Raw genomic sequence first — 19,718 nt, 5'->3', positions numbered from 1 at the left:
CACTTGAGAACTGGAAAGGCCCTCGAAGAGTCAGTAGATCTCACTTCTGGTGCAAATCCTCACAGATTCATGATTCAACTTCTCTAAACCTTAATTTTCTCACAGAATCAGGAAGTAAGATCATTAATGTAACAGTGCAGTGGAAACTGTATGCAAATATAAAGGTCTTTTTGAAACTTTTAAGTGTGTCAGTTTCTTTTTTGGACCCCATGCTTGCAGGACAGGTGGAGGCACCACTGAGCTAAATCCCTGGCCCTAAGTGTGAAATTTAGATACGGTGCTTTGGATACAGAAAAATACATCACTATATTCTCTAAATTAGATTTTGTTCTTTGCTTCCCATTCATTATACTCTCACATTTCTTTCTTATGGAACCCTACTGCCAAAACCTCTGGTACAAACTTCAATAGAGTTTTTGCAAAAGGAGATATTAAGGGGACTTGAAATGGACTCAAGATTCTCTGCAAAACTTTGGGAAAGATCTGATTTCTTTCTTTCATAAATACAGAGTTACCAGAAGAGCCACCTAGCCTTTGCTTAGCCAAGCTCCCTCTCCTTTGAAGATTATTTCTGGTTTTTTTTTCTGCACATGCTTTCAAGACATTGTTTTTGTCTTTGCTTTTTTGTCATTTCATTTCATAAGTCTAAGTAAGGATTTTTTAATTTACCTAGTTTGAGATGGAGTGACGTATAATCTATGGATTGATATCTTTTATCAGCTCTAGGTAATTCTCACCTTTCATATCTTCAAATATTATCTTTCCCATTGTCTCTGCCAAATCCTTCTGGGCCTTCAATTAAACATATTTTCTGCCTTCTTGCAATGTCTCCCATCTTTCTTATCCTCTTCCTCTTCTCAGAGTATGAGTTTGGACTCCTGGGGTACAGGCAACTATGATGATTAGAGTGCTTATTGACATTTCTCTAAGGAATTACTTTGGAATGTTGACACCTCTCTCCCTCTTTTTTTTTTTTTTTTTTTTTTTTTTTTTTTTTTCATTTTTTTTTTTTTTTTTGGTGCCAAATTTGGGTCCTTGCACTTGCAAGGCAGGCCCCGGAACCACTGAGCTAAATCCCCGGTTTAATGTTGACATTTTGAAAGTGTCTTCCTACTTTCTTTTAAGTAGTCAGTGTTCCCTCAGGGGCCTTAATCATATGAGAATCTAAATCAGGTCTCAGTTTAAGGAGGAGGGTCTTTAGAAAATGGTTCCTTTTCTGGTATCAGTGGATGTAGGTCATAGCATCCAGGAATGCTATGTGCCTTGTGGTGGAAAGCCAGGCAGCCAGATAACTAAAGGAATGTGCACAGTGTATAACCTTACAAAGGCATTGTGCTCTGTGAGATTGCCTTAGATCTGAGACCTAACCAATAGTTATAAATCATTATACATTGAAATCTTTCTTTAATTAGTGGTAATGCATACTATTTTGGGACTCCATCTTTGTCCTTCAGGTCTACTAATGTTTAACTATCTGCCTAACATCACTACATCGTCCAGACTGGTCTCTAACTCCTACGCTCAAGCCATCCTCCCACCTCAGCTCCCCAGGGACCTGGGACTATGGGTATGCACTAGGGATCCCTATTGACTAGGGATCCTGCTTGTGGCTTACCTGCTATAGCCCTATGAGCACACAGTTCATTGCAAAGAGCATCATGGGCATGACTTCCCAGCTCCGGCCAGCTCTGGACTTTGATTCTTGTCCTTCTGGTTCTCAAGAATGCCAAAAAGAAGATTCTAATTCTCTAGGATCCTAAAATGACCTCAAGGGGTGGAGGTGACTTGAATGAATGAGCTTGCTACTTCTGTAAATAGGGAGTTCTCACATAGGTCATCCTGAAGGAAAATGTTGCACACTTAGACTGAATGAGAAGCAGCATGTGTTACAAGTATTGTAGGCCAGACTTTCTCTCACTTAACTCCTTCCAGAATGCATCAAGGCAGACAGGAGCAAAACAGAATCTCTAAGAAGTTAAGTCACCAGGCCAAGGCCACCTGACAAGCAATCAGTACTGTGGAATTGAACAATTATTTCTGACATCAAATGTCTGTTTTCATTATGGTGTGTTGTTATGACATTTCCCAACTCCCCCTTTATTCTTCTATTTTGAAAATTTTCAAATTGTCGAAGAAGTTGCAAGAATAATATAATAAACATCTACATTCTTGCCTTTACATTCATATTCATTGGTTCATATATTTTGGTTTCTACAGTTGCTTGGTTTCTGTCACTGTCTCTGTGTGTGTGTGAGTGTCTCTGTCTCTCTGTCTCTCTGTCTCTCTCTCTCTCACTCTCTCTCCCTCCTCCCCTTCATTCCTCCTCTCTTAATCTTTCTCATTTCCCCCTTCCTTCTCTCCATTCTTCCATCCCTTCCTCCATCTGGTGGACTTGGGTTCAGATTGTAACACCCGCCATCTATCTCCTAAAAATAAGAAATAAGAAACTTCTTCTACATCCACAATACAATTTATACTCTGAAGAAAGTAAATATTTTTGTAATACTATTATCAAAACTGGAATTAAATGTAAGTACTCGATTGTTCCAACAAAATTCTTTATACCTGTATTGTTTTCTTATTAGGATTTGATAGGGATCGCGCATGCCTTTAGTTGCTATGCCTATGACTTATTTTTAAAATAAGTGGTTAGAAAGGGATTTGACAAGATGTATACATATAAATAATGATTTGAATGAAAATTTAAACTTTTTCATTTATAGGTTTATTACATTGTTTTAAAATATTTTTTCAATTAGCACACATAATTTACGTAATTTTTAAGATAATATATTTTTAATAAAGGTCCACATTTTAAAATAATAAATTATAATGTAACACACTAATTTTGATTGGTGTTTTTCCTTCCTTTATTGTAGTCTTATTTATTGACAACTATTTGATTTTATGTGAAAATACATTGGATTATGAAATGCTGAAAGCAATTCTTTTTGCATTTCACAATGTAATTGCTAATTTGCTCTGTTTTACTTAAAAATGGGACCACCAAGCCACTTGTGGTTGTGCATTCCAGCAATACCAGCAATCTAGGAGGCTAAGGCAGGAGGAGCAAGAGTTCAAGACAAGCCTGGGAAACTTAGTAACTTAGTTAGACTGTCTCAAAATTTTTAAAACAGCTAGAGATATAGCTCAAAACAAAGGCCCTAGATTCAATCCTAGTATGGTTTAAAAAAAAAAAAAAAAAAGTAGGACTAACAATTTAAAACATCCAAAGAAGTCATTGGTACTGCTACAATTTAATGGAAAGAAAAAAAATCAAGCAAATTTAGGAGATTTCAGAGGACTGAGCCCTCATCCATTTTCCATTTCCAATAACAAAGTACCTGAAGCGTGGCACATTTAAAGAAAAGAAGTTTAAATAAGATACAAGAGATAGATAGAGTTGTGGTTGTCCTTTGCTTGCTTTTGTTGCCTTCTGCCTGCCATGAACTGTTTCTCCTCCATGATGCCCCTCTGCCAAACCCCCCTGCCTTGGAGCAAGGTAATTGATGACTGAAACCTCTACAAACTGTAAGCTAAATAAACCTTCCCTCCTTTAATTTGTGGGTGTTGGGTACTGTATCTCAGCAACAAGAAAAGTAACTAAGACACCAATTATAAACATTTTTATATATTTCATATAATTAAAATGAATAACATTTAACGAATTTAAGAATTTAAAGAATTTAAGAATTTACCTGACTTTAATGGAGATTTTTCATTTGTAAAGAAGATATTGGTTTGAAATATCCCATTCTGGTCAAGATACTAATTACTACATTGGAGTCTATTGATCACTTAGTCTTATCAACTGCTATAATTCATATTAGAAAGGATTCATTAACTTGATACCATGGTAAAAATTAAAGCAAACCTATTCTATTCTATAACTGAGGTGTTTTGGGATGAAAATGAAGCTAAATAAAGCAAGGAAAACTAGATGAAGATGAAAACTGGAAGACAATGATTATTTTTTCTTATTATTTTTGAAGAATTTTTGTCTCTAAATATTAACAATATAGGAAAAATATCTTGTATAAGAGTAGGAAGTGGTAAATTAAGGATAAGCCTTATAATTCTGATGACTCTAAGTAAAAAGGCCGTCCTAAAATGTATACATATTGTTACTAGTTACTCTGGTTAAATATTTTAAAATCTTGATTTGTATGTTTGAGTCTAGGTGCCCAAAATGTCCTATTTTCATCACATAAAAGAAAAATATCAAACAATGGTTTTGACTGATATGTTTGTTGAATGGTAGGTACAAGATTGGCTGGAGTCATATAGTCTTGACTGCAGAAGTGATTGCAATAGCTCTGATCTTGAGCAAATCATTTCCATTTCTACACAAAATAAGAGAGTTTAGCCACTTGTGGTAATACACACCATAATCCCAGAACTCTGGAAGACTGAAGCAGAAGGATCACAAGTTTGAGCCCAACTTGGGCAATTTGGTGACTTACAGAGAACTTGTCACAAAATTTAAAATTAAAAAGGGCTTGGATTAGTGATGTTGTTCAGTGCAAGGGCCTGGGGGAGAGGGGTAGACAAAGTAGACTTTAAAATCTCTTCAAGTTGTGAAATTCTGCAGTACTATCGGTAATTTTTAATTGCAACTCTGGCCTGAAAATGGCTTTTTGAGATCTTACTCTTTCCTTCAACTTTGTCCTGATTGAATGCTAATCCTTGAGATTAGTTTAGGTTTATGTAACAGAAGTGTTTTTCAGGCATGGGACTAGAACCATCTTTTCCCCACTCCCACCCCAACACACTACCTTCTACTGTGGTAATAAAACAGACCCAAAAACAAACTAAAGGAACTTACCCTAAAGAGGCAATGGCAGGAAGACTGGAAGAGGATAAGGATGTCAAAACCCAAAGTATTTAGCTTCAAGGACTAAATCACTGAAGTGGAGCATTATAGACATACATCTTACTGCCTGGAAAGGGAAGATCCTAATTCAGTTACCCAAATGCTTTGGATAGCTTGGCAAAATGAAGCTATGTGCAAATTGAGACTGCTGTGTCAAGTGCTCTACCAAGCAAGGCTTGGGAGTTCCATTGTGGCATAAACCACAGTAGAACATACATGACAACAAGATGCCATTTTCCTTCTCACCCTTGCAATCACCATGAACTGGACTAATCACCAGAGGTCCATGTTGGGGTTGGTGGAAGCCCCATCTCGAAAAAGTGGGGACACTTGACCTGGTGATCAGTAACTACAGAACTTCATCAGTAATTAATCTGTAGCACTTAAGGCAACCAAATCCAGAAAGCATGACAAAAAAGTACCAGTTACAGAGTTTAGTCTAAGGATATTTGAGTTCTCTCTACAATAGTGGACAATGGCAGGGGAACTACAAGATTTCTGGGCATAGATAAGAAATCCAACTAGTCAAGTGATGGGGTCTGGGGAACATTACAATAATTATAATCTTATGTATACACTGAGATTGAATTGTATCTTCATTTAAATATTTCAGTATAATTTCTCTTTATCCATTCACCTTATGACTAAGCAAAACACCGTACATTCAAAGATTACTGTATTTTCCAACAAACATCATTTACTACAGATGTTACATGTTTTAAAATCTTACTTTTATAATTTCAAAATAAATCATTTTTATAAAGCTATTGATTTCAATATTTACTAAGGCTCCATTTAAAAAAATAGAAAGAAAATTTGAAGGATTAAGGCATATTTTTCCATTATGTTTTTATATTATTTAACTCAAATCTCAAAGCCCTCAATTAGCTTCTATGACCATACAGCCTGTTCTGTTTCATAAAGTCATTTAAAAATATGTCCAAGATAAACTGAGGAGCAGGTATAATTATTCTTCCAAATACTAAAAAAAAAAGTACATATTTGTGTGCATTTTTTATAGTTATGTGTATATATACACAAAATCATAGCCATATAGATTATATATATATATATGTATGCATATTTCCTTAATCAGATAAGGAATATACAAAAATATTAACAGTGGTTAATTCTAAGATTACAATTATTATTGAGTTTTATTCTTTTTTTAGCTTATTTTCTAGTTATTCTAAAATAACCATGTACTACTTGTGAAATGGTAATCTTTATCAAAACACTACATATTTAGTAGTCCATCCCTGAAAAAGTATCTCAGACTAGGTAATTGAATAGAATACAAATGTATTTTTCATGGTTCTGACAGTTCAAGATCAGGGTGTTGGCAGATTCAGTGTCTGGTGAAGGCTACTGTCTGCTTCTAAGCCGTACCATCTTGGGGCATCCTCTAACAATGGAAAGGGGTAAAAGGAGAATGCTGTGTCTGTACTAGAAAAAAAAGAGTTGGAAGGCAGCTCTCTCTCTCTCTCTCTCTCTGAAGCCAATTTTATAAGGGCATTAATCCCACTCAGGTGACAAGAACACTCATGATTGAATCAATTCCCAAGGGTCCCCACAGTGGAGATTAAATTTCAACATGAATTTTCAAAAGATAAAAACATTCAAACTGCAGTAATATATTTTATGGCTTGGAAAGATGACTATAACAAAAGATGGCTATTTGGTAGGAGTGCAAGAAGTATAACTGACCAAGAGCCTACTGTTATACTCTGAAAACCCATGGCCATGTTTATACCAAAACCACACTCCCTATGGGCCACTTCCAGCCAATGGCTGAGCCTGACAGAATTACGCCTGGCAGTGTTATGGTTTGTGTTCAGATGTCCCCACCACCACCAAAGCCTCATGTGAGTAAGGTGGGACTTTCTTTTTCAGAGGTAGTTGAATCTGGAATGTGTGATGCAGGAGTTACGGGCATGTGATTAATAAACCACTGCATGTGAGTGATTAGTTTGGCACCGCTCTAATCCTGATAGTCTGAGTAAGCTAAACAGGGCAGAAAGATGCTATTAACGCTCTCTTGTTACCTTTCTGCCTCGCACACACCATGTTGTTTCTGCACTGCCATGCCTGTTTGCCACCCCTGCCTTGGAGCCACCCTGCCTTGAAACCTCTATGAACTGTAAGCCAAATAAACCCTTTCCCCTTTTACTTTGGATGTTGGGTATTTTATTTCAGCAATGAGAGAAAAGTAACTAACACATGCAGTAAAAATATTAAGCTTTTACTTGCTGTTAATTTAGTTGAATCCATGACAGATGTATTTGTACTTCATTTTACATTTTAATAAATTGTCTAAATAATATATTTATCATTCACTTTTTTTTTTTTTTTTTTTTTTTTTTTTTTTTTTTTTTTTTTTTTTTGTACTGGGAAACAAACTCAGGGCCTCAAGCTTGCCAGGCAGGCACTGCACCACTGAGCTACCTCCCCGGCCCTCACCATTCATTTCTTAACAGAAACATTTGCTATGCTTTTTTGAGAAAGAGCCTATGCTAAGGATCATGGTAGATACAATGATCAAGATGAATCCATGAAGTCAAGAATATGGGATCTAAATGGAAATGAGAGTCTCAAATTAAGCATTCGGAGAGGCACAAAGCAAGTACTGAAAAGGTATGAAAGAGGGAAAGAAAGCAATGGTTTGAGAGACTGAGGAAAATGGCTGCAAAGGTGGCATTTCAACTAAACCCTAGAGGAACAGATAAATTTTTTGCTGTAGAATTTTGTTACACAACCTGTCTTAGTTAATGTTCTCATTGCTGAAACAAAACACCCAACACCCAAAATTAAAAGGGAAAGGATTATTTAGCTCACAGTTTGTAGATGTTTCAGTCCATAATCAGCTGGTTCAAGGCAGAGTAGCATCATAGAGGAGAAAGTTCATGGTGGGCATGTGTTAGTTACTTTTCTCTCATTGCTGAGACAAATACCTGGCACCAAAAGTTAAAGGGGAAGGGGTTTATTTGGCTTACACTTTGTAGAGGTTTCAGTCCGTAATTGGCTGGCTCCAAGGCAGGGATGACAAACAGGCCCCACAGAAGAGAAACAACATGGTGCACACACAGTAGCAAAGGCAACAAGGGAGAGTTAACAGCTTCTGTCTCCCTGCCCCTTTTAGCTTATTCAGGTTACCTAGGGCAGGTAGCACTCACATCCTTAATCCTAGTGCACCTGAGACTAGCATTGCATCATGAATCAATTCCAGCTTCCCACACATGAGGTTTTGGGGGGGGACATCTAGACCCAAAGGTAACATGGGGCATAAGGTAACAAAGGAACAAGGAACCTTAACATGTCTTGCTGTCCCTTATATCTTATCCAGGCTACTTAGGGTGGGTAGCACTCACATCGTTAACCTTAGTGCCCTGAAGCATTGCACCATGAATCAATTCCAGGGTCACACTCTCTAGGCCCAGCCACCTCTGAAAAAGTCCCACCTATGACCACATGAGGTTTTGAGGTTACATCTAGATACAAGCCATACACAACCTTAGCAGTTTAGATCTCAGTTTGGGAGCACTTAGGAGTTTGAGACTGAGTATGTTTATCCTCCTTGCAATGTCAGTGTTGGGTAACATGGTTCAGGACTTTCCGTTTCCATTTTCCCATCCACTAACTTTTTCCTGGTGGTGATCTTTCATCCATCCCAGTCCTGAGCTTGAGTCGGGGAGGAGTTTTCTAAGGTTTCCATTCTTGATTTTATGGCCATCTCATGTGGTTTCCTCATAAAGGAGATCTCATTATTTTTAGAGATGTTTTTGGTTCTTATAGTGATCACATCTCCATTTTTACTGATGGTCACAGTGGGTTTTGCCAGACAGCCCAATTTCCTGTGGGTTCTTCCTATTCCTTTAGTAACAGAACACTGTGAATTCAATCTGGAATGGTCTGTTTTAGTTGGATCGACTCTCTTTCTGCAGCTTTAGAAGTGGGGCATATCCAGACTTACCAAAGGAAGACATTCTGTAAAACAGGTCACATTCTGATACGTAAAAATAGAAGAGAAAGCAGTCACAACAGGAAAAAGCTAAATCCTGATACTCTGACTTCAATTCACCAAGTGCTCAAATTTATAAATATGTGACATGCACCTGATTTATATATGCAAAATAGTGTAGGTGTGCACTATGATCAGGATCCCACAGAATCTCCATTTTACCTAAAGAATTGGATTCCTTTGTTTAAAAGCAGCTTAGTACTGCAAGCAGTCTTTCCAAACTTGGAAACATCACCTGGAAAATATTGAAAACTATTTTGTCAAAAATAGAATGTCTTACTGTTCAAATAGCTTAGTGAAATGCAGATTGTAAGTATAAATGGTATTGACTTGGGGTGAGAGTGTACATTATTAACATAATCTAGTGTCAAATTCCACTACATAATGCTACTTGGCTGACCACAAGTTTAAAATTCAAACACTGCCATAGCTTGTCACTTTGAATACATTTCCTCTTTCTACGGACCCTATCCAATTTCATAAGACTGTTGAGACTTGAGAACCATTAAATGTATAAAAGTGCCTTCCAATCATTTCCTTATCTCAAATCTCCCACCTGTTTTCTTTGCTGTTAATAGATGAGTTGTTAGAAATTAAAATCTCTGACATTATCATGTGGAAAGAAAAGTAATTCAAAGAAAAAAAAAAACCAACAGAACACAAAGTTCTTCAGTGAAATGCTGACTTTGAGTGTAACACAGACAAAGCAGTTATTCATAAATCTGAGGTAACATTCTTTTAAATTTTATTTAAAGAAATGTTATAATAGCTGAAACTGAAGTCTACATGTATTTCCATAACATGTCATTTTTTTCTTCCAATTCAGATACATAGACTTATCATTATAAAGTTCTTCAGAATTCATGAGGTTTTCCATTTTACAAGAGTAAGCATTTTAACATTTATTTTGGGGGGAAAAGATGTTTAGAAAACTGTGTGAATTTTTCTAAGGAAAAATAATGAGGGAACCAATAATTAGATCTGGAAACATGAAAATTATCCAGTGCCTTTCCTCACCCCTACCTCCAAACACCATGACAATTAAAACTTCTCTTCATTTTTTTTTTTTAAACTTACACGGGCATTTCACTGAAAGAGAAAGAAGAGGAAGGGAACGAAGTATGTGGGGAGTAGAGGGCTATTTAACAGGCCTGTAAAATTCAGACTAAAATGGTCTTGTTGAAATGTACTGGGTGCTGGGCATCACGTTCCTATTGGGTTCACCCGGACAAGAAAGTTGGAGTGGGAATGGGATGAAAAAATTGCCAATACAGAGATATGAAGGAATAAAAGACCATGCAAAGTTTACTATCTTGAGTTTATAGTTTATAAACTTTTTGAGAATAAGAATTCCTTTTTCATCTAAGTGTTTAAAATGTGGGTCCCTATATACAACAGTAATTGTACTTTTGTCTATTTAGTTTTCAGATCATGTTTGGGACCTATATGAAATTATAGATTCTTTACAACAATAACTCCATAGTTCCAGAGCCTGCCTTCTTTGGTCTCAAGATCTGAGGCTAGGACATAGTTGTTTTCTGTTCATGGATGGGTAGCATTGTGAGTCATAGAGCAATTCTGCCTCAATTATGATAAGTATTAAGCCCCTGAGTCCCACAAAAGACTGGATTGAACTGGGGATTTCTTTTCTGCCATCTCAGCACAGTAAAGATTCCAGATAATACAGCAAAGAAGGATAGAAAAGAGATGGGGGAGGGGTTGTTCTCTTGCCCTCTAAGGCCTAGTATATGTGAACATTTATGAAGTTTTGAGAATAGTAAAGCCAATGGAAAACCAAGGAAGAGGCAAACTGCTCAGTTCTCTTCCATTCTATCACCCACCCCTATGCCCAGGCACCAACTTCAAAGAGGCCATTGCTGCTCAAATTTCTTGTCTGCTGTCTTCTCAGGGTTTCTTTTCTTTCAGTTCTTTTAACCATCGTGGAAATGAGGTCAATACTGTGATTGTTATTGTGTTCCAAATTCTTGAAATATTTTATTATTTACCAAGGTTTCCCTACTGTCTCACAACAGGAAAAAATATAAATATGCAACATATGAGAGCCTGAATTAAAAGCATTTCAGTTATCATGGCTTTGGTTAAACAAAGGTCATTCTCAAAGGATTTTTGAAAAAAAAAAGTTTTAAAAATAACTCTTAAATAGCTTTATTTTGTTTATTGGTACATAAATAATATATTAATTGCTTAAAATTTAGAGAATGTCACCAAAAGAGGTATGAAGAATAAAACAAAAATCATCCCAAACGTCACCAACCAAAGACAATGTTTTTATGCTTTGGAATCTAACTTTCTAGATTTTCCCCATACATATCATTGTGCAAACATATACCCACAAAGATATATGGGATCAGAGTACTTTTTACAACTGTTGTGAAATCTACCTAACTTTTCCACCTAATATAATATTATGTGTGGCATCTTTTCACAACATTGTATATAGATACACATTATCCTTATTAATCATATCCTATTTTAATTCACCTCAATACTTTAGATGTATGAACCTTGTTTTATGTTTTTTTACTATTATAAGATGTTGATATATTACTCTTGGGCATACATCTTCAAATATATGCCCAATTATTTCTTCCTAGAAGATGAATTGCTAGGTCAAACAGTTTGCATATTTAAAATTCCAATGCATGTTGTTAAATTGACTTTCAGGAAGCTTATGCCAATTATACTTCTACTCCCAGCATGTAAGAATGCCTCTGTTTCCACCAACCCAGCATGGGGGTTGTTCTCTTTTAATCTTTACCATTAAACAAACAAATTAATAAATCTCATTGATTTAGTGTGAAACGGACTACTAAGACTGAATTTATTATCCTGTATTTTTTTGCCGTAAGCAATATTTTTAAAAAATTTCTTTTGACCATCTCTTAGCTGTGGATTTTTTTATGATTTTTAATAATCTTTGTATACCGGAGCTCTAATTCTTAATCTCTCTAGACTATACAATTCTGGGGTCCAAAATCCATATTCTTCATCTAGCCTGCCTCTAGTGCAATGCTTGGCCCAGGGCAGATGCTCAAAAATACTTGTAAAATGACTGAACTCATTTATCCACATATGTTGCAGAGTATTTTTCCAGTTTGTTATGTGTCTTTGCATCTTACTGTTTTGTTTTCCCCATCCAAAATTTTTTAAATTTCATATGTGGCAAAAATCTATCAACATATTCCTTTATGAATATATGAATGTAAAATCATACTATTTCAATGTCAAGATTATAAAAATAACAAATATTTATGTAATACTTCATATGTCAAAAACTGCTTGAAACACTACATGTTTGTTTACATAATGCTTCTAACAAGATTTTTGTCTAGTAGCACATATCATATCAATATACCCTACACCCAGTATCTAATTATTTTTCTGAAAGGCTCTTTTAGCTATTCCTTTTGATTTAATTAATTTTAATTTTTAAAATCAAAAAGACGAAAAAGGATAAAAGATATTTGTCTTTCCCTTTTATTTTAGTTGTCCTTGATTCCCTTGTGTGGAGGTGTGTGTGTGTGTGTGTGTGTGTGTGTGTGTGTGTGTATGTATGTATATATATATGTACATATACATATATGTACATATATATATATACATATGTACATATATATACACATATATATACAAATCACAGCATACTATTCACAGTTCTACAAACTGCTTATTTTACTCCACTTAATAAAATATAAAGATGTTCTTTAAAATCATTTTGTCAGTTTTTTGTTGCATTGAGATAAATTTATAAATTTGGGGACATTTTTTATTTTAAAAATATGCATTATTCTCACTCAAGTATAGTATTTCTATTTTTTCTAGCTTTCCTTGAGTCCTTCATCAAATATTTTAATTTTTTTGTCTAAACCCCATATTTCTCTTATGTTTGTTTCTGAACAGATTGTTTTTTTTTCCTCTATATGATAGACTAGAAGACAATAATTTTTTCCTTAACTTGCACTTACATGTTTACCAGTGTGGTTGAAATCTTTTCATACATTTATTGACCACTTATATTCTCTATAAGTTCAACCTCTCACTCTTATGAAACTCAACGATTCAATATCAAAATCACATAATCTTGAGTCAAGGCGTAGCTCAGTGGTAGCACACTTGCCTAGCACACACAGGGTCTGGGTTCCATCCTCTGCACTTCAAAAGAATACATAAATAAAACTAAAAAGTAAAAGAAAAAAATAATTTTTCATCTCATAGTCTTATTTTATATTTTTCTTCCACTTTCTTTCATTTGCCTAAAGTGATAATAAAGAAAAATCTACTGTGGGAATTTTTCTTGCTACTTACTCTATCTTTTTATTGGCACCAGTTCATGCAGGCTTTCCTTTCCTTCACCTGAAGACAACTGGCTATCATTTCCCTACCTTCACTTGCTCCTATTGCTATCTAAACAGAAGATAGATGAAGTGTCAGTCTGTTCATATTCCATTGTACATAAGACTAATAGTATACCTCTATGAAATTCAGTTTACATCACTACCCTTTTCTATCATCTTCCACCACTACCCTACATTTTTCTCATACTTAAGATACTTAATGTTCCCAAGATATGTTCCATGTTTTTCTGATTCTATACTTAATTAACCTGCTATCACATACACTGGAATGCCCTCCTATTGCTTCTGTCTTTTGAAATTACAACTCTTCTTCTAGGCTCACCTGGAATATCATCCCTGCGAAAAGTTTCCGGTCACCTTCATTTCTGAACTCCCAGAGGAACTTCGTTTCCCTTAAGCTGTCTACCCATTTTATTATTGCCCTTACTAGAAATGTGTAAATTGTTTAAGCACAGATAATCTTTTACATGATGGTATGGTGAAATGGACTGGCCTATCTGGTCAAGATCTGTTCAAAGACCCATGTTTCACTTTCTAGTTGTTTAGAGTCAATAAGACACTTAACCTTTGAACCTCAAGGTCTTTAGTTGTGAATTGGTAGTGGTAATAGTGATACCACTGTTGATGCTAATGGTGATAGTTTATAATTAAATTTTATATTCCCCCAATTTTTGTCACATTTTGTTAATGCATCAATATGCTATATTCTACATTAGACAGTGGCAACATTTTCAAAGATCTTGCATTGCAAGATCTATTTTCTCCAAAATAGGAACCATCATTACTGGTCTGTTGGGAAGATAGCAAAAGTATTTTAAAAATAGCTTTTTACTTACCTGAAAGTGAAGAAGAGCCTTAAATGCATTCAGTATTGAATTCCAGTTTAAAGATAGATGGCATTGTTATAAATTATAAATGATTGCTTATTCTGCTGATAGAAACCATTAAAATAAATTTTATTTTTATGAAAGAGGGTAACATATATGGAGAAAGTGAGACAATGATAAGAAGATTGACCATTCTAATTCACTCAATCTTCAAGTGTAGACCAAGGCAAAGAGTAGCTCAATTGGTGAAGGCTTCGCTTCTCATTGACTTGACTTCTATTATTCTATAAAGCAAATTTTAAAATAATAACTTCTGGTGCTTCTCCCACAGTGGCATCACAAGACACATACATACCATATTTTGTATACATAAGAGGATGTGCACACAAATCACCTATCTATTCCAGAAGCAATTAGACAAGAATGAATGTCTCTCTTCTTTAATGTCACTATCTCCTTTCCATAAAATTTTAATCCCTTTCCTAAGACTGTGAGCAAAAGACCTTGCTTTCCACATATCTGAAAGAATGGAGCTCCCTCCCCAGTCTCTCTATTATCCCTTTTTCTAAACTTGAATTTCTTCACAATGTCATATATCCTTTTTTTTTAACATTTTTACTAAAATATAAAAGGCCTTAATCATATGAGTTTTTAAGTATATAGCTCAATAAACATTTGTATATATATAAATCTAAATAACCAAACAGATCAAAGAGGGAGAACATTTCTAGTGTTCCATTTGGCTCTCCCTTTACTCCTTCCAACCTGTACTCTTTGTCCTGTTCCCCAAAGAGGTAACCACTGTTCTGACTTGCATTACCATCAGTTTCATCTAACCTTGAGCCTCATATACATGAAATCATCAATATGTTCTCTTTCATCTAAGGATCCCCCCCATCACAATATTTAAAAGATTATCTATTCTATTAGTATATTAGTAACATCCTTTTTAATATGCAACAGCTTAAAATATAATTCACATTCCATAAAAGCCACCCTTTTAAAACGTGACATTTAGTAGGTTTTACTATATTCACAGAATTGTGAAGCAAGAACCACATATAATGATACGATATTTTCACCACTCTAAAAAGAAAACCCATATTAATTAGCTGTCACTTGACATTTCCCTGTCCCTCCAACTCCTGGCCATATGTAATTTATTTTTTGTCTCTATGGATTTGCCTATTCTGGATAGTTCACACAATGTGAATGCTTTTGTGACTTGCTACTCTCAGTAAATCGTGTTGCTCAAGGTTTCTCTATGCTGTAACATGCATAAGTACTTCATTTCTTTCTATTATCAAATAATAGTTGGTGAATTTACTACATTTTGTCTACGAATGCATCAGCTGATGGACATCTGAACTGTTTCTACATTTTGCCTATTATAAATAATGGTTCTACAAACATTTGTGTTCAAGATTTCATGTACATGTATGTTTTCACTTCTCTTGGTTAAAGACCCAAGTTTTTAAATTTTTATGAAATCAATATCTGATTTTTTCTTTTCAGTTCATGTTTTTGATGTAATATATAACATACTATTGCCTAATCCAGGTAATGAAGATTAAGATTATTTTTTCTAATAATCATATATTTTAACCTATGACCCATTTTGAGTTATTTTGTGTGTGCGGTGTGAGACAGAATTTTGAATTCATTCTTTGACATATAAATATCTGATTGTCTCAGCACTATTTATTGAAACTATTCTTCCCTGCTCCTTTGACTAACCTCAGCAATCTTCTTGAAAAATTCAATTAACCATTAACAAAAAGTTGTTCATTCTTTTTTATTGCTAAGTAACATTCCATTGTATGAATATATCATAGTTTATGCATCCTTCTCTTGACAAATATTTGTTACTAATTTGGGGCTATGAAGAATAAGCCTGCTATGTATGTTTGGTCTCTGTTTATTATGAATATTAATGCACATGCTTTTATAAAATAAGCACTTATTTCTTAAACGCAGTATATACCCAGGAGGATGAATTCTTTAGAGAAGCAGAACCAATAGGAGAATATACATCATATATATAAGTATATATATATATATATTGCACATTAATATATTATTTTAAGTAGAGTAACTGACTCACACAATTATGGAGGCTGATAAGTCCAAACCCTGCATACTGGACTGACAAACCAGAGACCCAGGGAAAGAGGGAAAGGTGACACTACAATTCTAGTCTGAAAGCCATTAGGCTGGGAAACCAGGTAGCGCCAATCCTCCAGTTCAGGTGTAAAAGCTCAAGACTTTCTAGATAGGGAAGATTGGTTTTTGCTTTTGTTTCTCTATTTAGACCTTCAACTGATTAGATGAGACCTGTATATGAATCCAATCTAATATCATACTCACAGCAATACCCTGAACAATGTTTACTTAAAAACTGAGCATTATGACCCAACTAAGTTAAAATAACATTAACTATTACAGTTGGGTCATAGAGTAGGCATATGTTTGGTTTTAGTAGATAAGTTTCCAAAATCATTGCATCATTTACACTCTCACTGCAGAGTGTAAGAATTTATATAGCTTTACTTCTTTTGTTGCCAACACTTGGCACTGTCAGTATTTATAACTTTAGACATTCTGATGAGTATATACAGTAGTAATATGTCATTTTGATTGCAATTTGAATTTCCTGGATGAGGAATTATATTGAACATTTTACCCTGTACTTATTGGCCATTTGGAAATCATCTTTGTAGAGTACTTGTTCAAGAGATTTTCCCATTCTGAAACTGACCTGTTTGGTTTTTCTTATTTATAGAATTTTTTACATAGTCTCAATATGAGTCCATTATCAGATACATGTACTGAAATATATTCTTTTCCCTACCTACTATCTTGACACTGTGGTGCCTTTTGATTAACAGAAGCTTAATTTTTTCCCCCATTTAGGTCTATGACCCATCTTGAATTAATTATTGTATATGGAGTGAGGTAGGAGTAAAATATCCTTTTTTATTTCCAAATGAGTAGCCAATTGCTCCAGCACCATTTGTTCAAAATATTATCCTTTCCTCACTGAACTCTAGCAGTAACTTTGCCATAAATCAAGTTCTCAAGTTCTATTTCTGGATTCTCTATTATGTTCCTTTGGTATATTCAGCTATCCTTCTGCCAATACCACACTGTCTTAATTACTAAGCCCTATAATAAGTTTTGAAATTTGGTAGAGTGAGTCTTTCAAGCTTTGTTCTTCTTCCAAATTGTTTTGGTTATTCTAGGCCTTTACACATCCATACAAATCTTAGAACCACATTTCAATTTATACCCATGTACATCCGCGTGCACACACACACATTTGTGATTTTTCCTTTCTTATATATTTTCTCTCAGAAACTATCCCTTTTTCAAAAAGTTCTTCTTTTGTACCTGCAATGTTATTCTCATATGTTTCTCTTGGATATTCAGGAGTCCTCATCTCATCCTCCCAGCCCCCATCTCCAGCTGGACAATTCCTGGCATCTCAAACTCAGAGGGACTATTAGAAAAACCATCATGTTTTTTTCATATGCTTCTCTTTCTACATCCTCAAATCATTTTTTTTTTAACTTCAACATAGCTCTCTTTGACTCTTCAACACTTGTCCCATCACGAGAACCAGGAATCAATCCACCTAGGGCAACTAGGAGATCAGAAAGACAGTTCATTGAAGGAAGTAGGGGAAACAGTTTTGGGAAACATTTTCCCTCTCCTAGGACAACTTCTTCCTATGGTCAGTATAATTCAGGGTGCCTGAAACTACTATCAGAAAATGATGCACACACCAAAGATAGAACAGAAATGGGAAGAACCTGGTTTTTCATGATATCATTGAGCTTTTAATTCTTTCAGGCCTGGAGTTTATTCTACTTTCGATTTTCTAAACTTGAGATACAAATTTACGTATTACCTAAGGCATTTTAAACTGATTTGTTACAGGTCGTTGAAAACATGCTTACTAGATCACGCTGTATCATTTTACTCTTTCATTTGGGCTGTTGTACTGCTATCTGGTCTTTATGGCTTCATATTAATCCATGTCATATACCTGTTAATTTTTTTTTTTTTTTTTTTTTTTTTTTTTTTTTGGTACCAGGGATTGAACTCACAACCTTGTGCTTGTGAGGCAGGTGCAGTGCCACTGAGCTAAACCCCTGGTGATAGATTATCCTTAAAGAATTATTAAATCATGTCATTTGTCTTATCAAAAGATGTTTAGTAACTCCCTGTTGTCCAGAGAACAGTGAAGACTCAGCACTTGTGAGCCCTACAAAGCCTTACCCTCCTTCACATATCTCGTGCTACAGACACACAAGATTAAGCACCTCCTCTCAATCTTTCCCTTCCTACCTTTGTTTATCTCTGCCTGGAGCATTCTTGCTTCACTTCCCCTTGACTATATGCAATTTTCTTCTTCAAAATTGTCCTATTTCTTTCACTTCTACCTCCAGCAAAGTAATCTCTACTCCTTTATGCTTCTGGGGCATTAATCATTATCTACCTTGCACCCATGCTATTTGTGTAGTTTCTTTGACTACCAGTGGTGTTGAGTAGCATTTTCTGTGAAGATGGAACACTCAGTTCCACCACTTGGAATGTGGTTATAGCAATTGAAGGCCTGAATTTTGTTTCCATCTAAACTGACAGCACAGTACTAGACTAAAAGGCTCTCAAATACAGTTTGGGGATTTCACACAAATTATTTTTCTGTAACCACTACAGAAAGCACCTGGAAGGCAGTCTGTTCCACTCATTTTCTCCAGAATCTTGTGATTCTGAATATTTGCTGAATCAATAAATATGGAAATCACATTTACTAAATATATAAATAAGGATTCCCAGCTATTTTTTGTTCCAAAATTAAATAAGGAATACCTGGTTGACCCAAATTCCAGTCTGCAACTGAAGAACAGATGACTAGGTCCATTCTAAGGAGACCTATTATCTATGACTCTATTCTTACTGGTTCAAAGCTGTTTTTTGCTTTTTAGGAGTGCAAGGGATCAAACCAAGAGTAGCGCATAGGGTAGACAAAGGCTTGACCACTGTTACACCTCCAGTCCAAATTCTGTTTCGTTTTGAGACAGGATCTCGCTATATATTTCAGGCTGGCCTTGAACTTATGGCAGTCCTCCGGCCTCAGCCTCCCAGGTGGGATTACAGGTGTGTGCCACCACACCCAGCTCTCAAATTCCAGCTTTTAAATTAGTGCTTTTATAATAGTTTCAAACTTACCAGGGAGAAAAAATTCCAAGACAGTAATGACCAGGTTTGCCAAAAAAAGTTTTTTATTTAAAAATAACCTGGGGGGGGGGCTAAGTGGTGCCACCTACAGCCTCACAAGCCGAAGGTCCTGAGTTCAATTCCCAGTACCTGAAAAAGAAAAGTAAAAGTAACCTGGGGGAGGGAGGGGAAAAGGACTAAAATGTGAGATATATAATATATATATATATATATATATATATTGCCAACTCCCCACAATTACTGTAGTACGTATAAAAAATGAATACTAATATAAAAGATTTAAAAATAGCTCAGATTCAGCAAACTTTCAATTTCCTCAATATCTTTCTGTATGTATATTACCAATGTGAACATGGGTATGTTTTATAATATAAACCTAT

Source organism: Fukomys damarensis, unplaced genomic scaffold (genome assembly GCF_012274545.1).
Source record: "Fukomys damarensis isolate Sample0158 unplaced genomic scaffold, DMR_v1.0_HiC HiC_scaffold_14, whole genome shotgun sequence".
In the NCBI taxonomy this organism is placed as follows: Eukaryota; Metazoa; Chordata; class Mammalia; order Rodentia; family Bathyergidae; genus Fukomys; species Fukomys damarensis.
Note: the sequence above shows the minus strand (reverse complement) of the source record.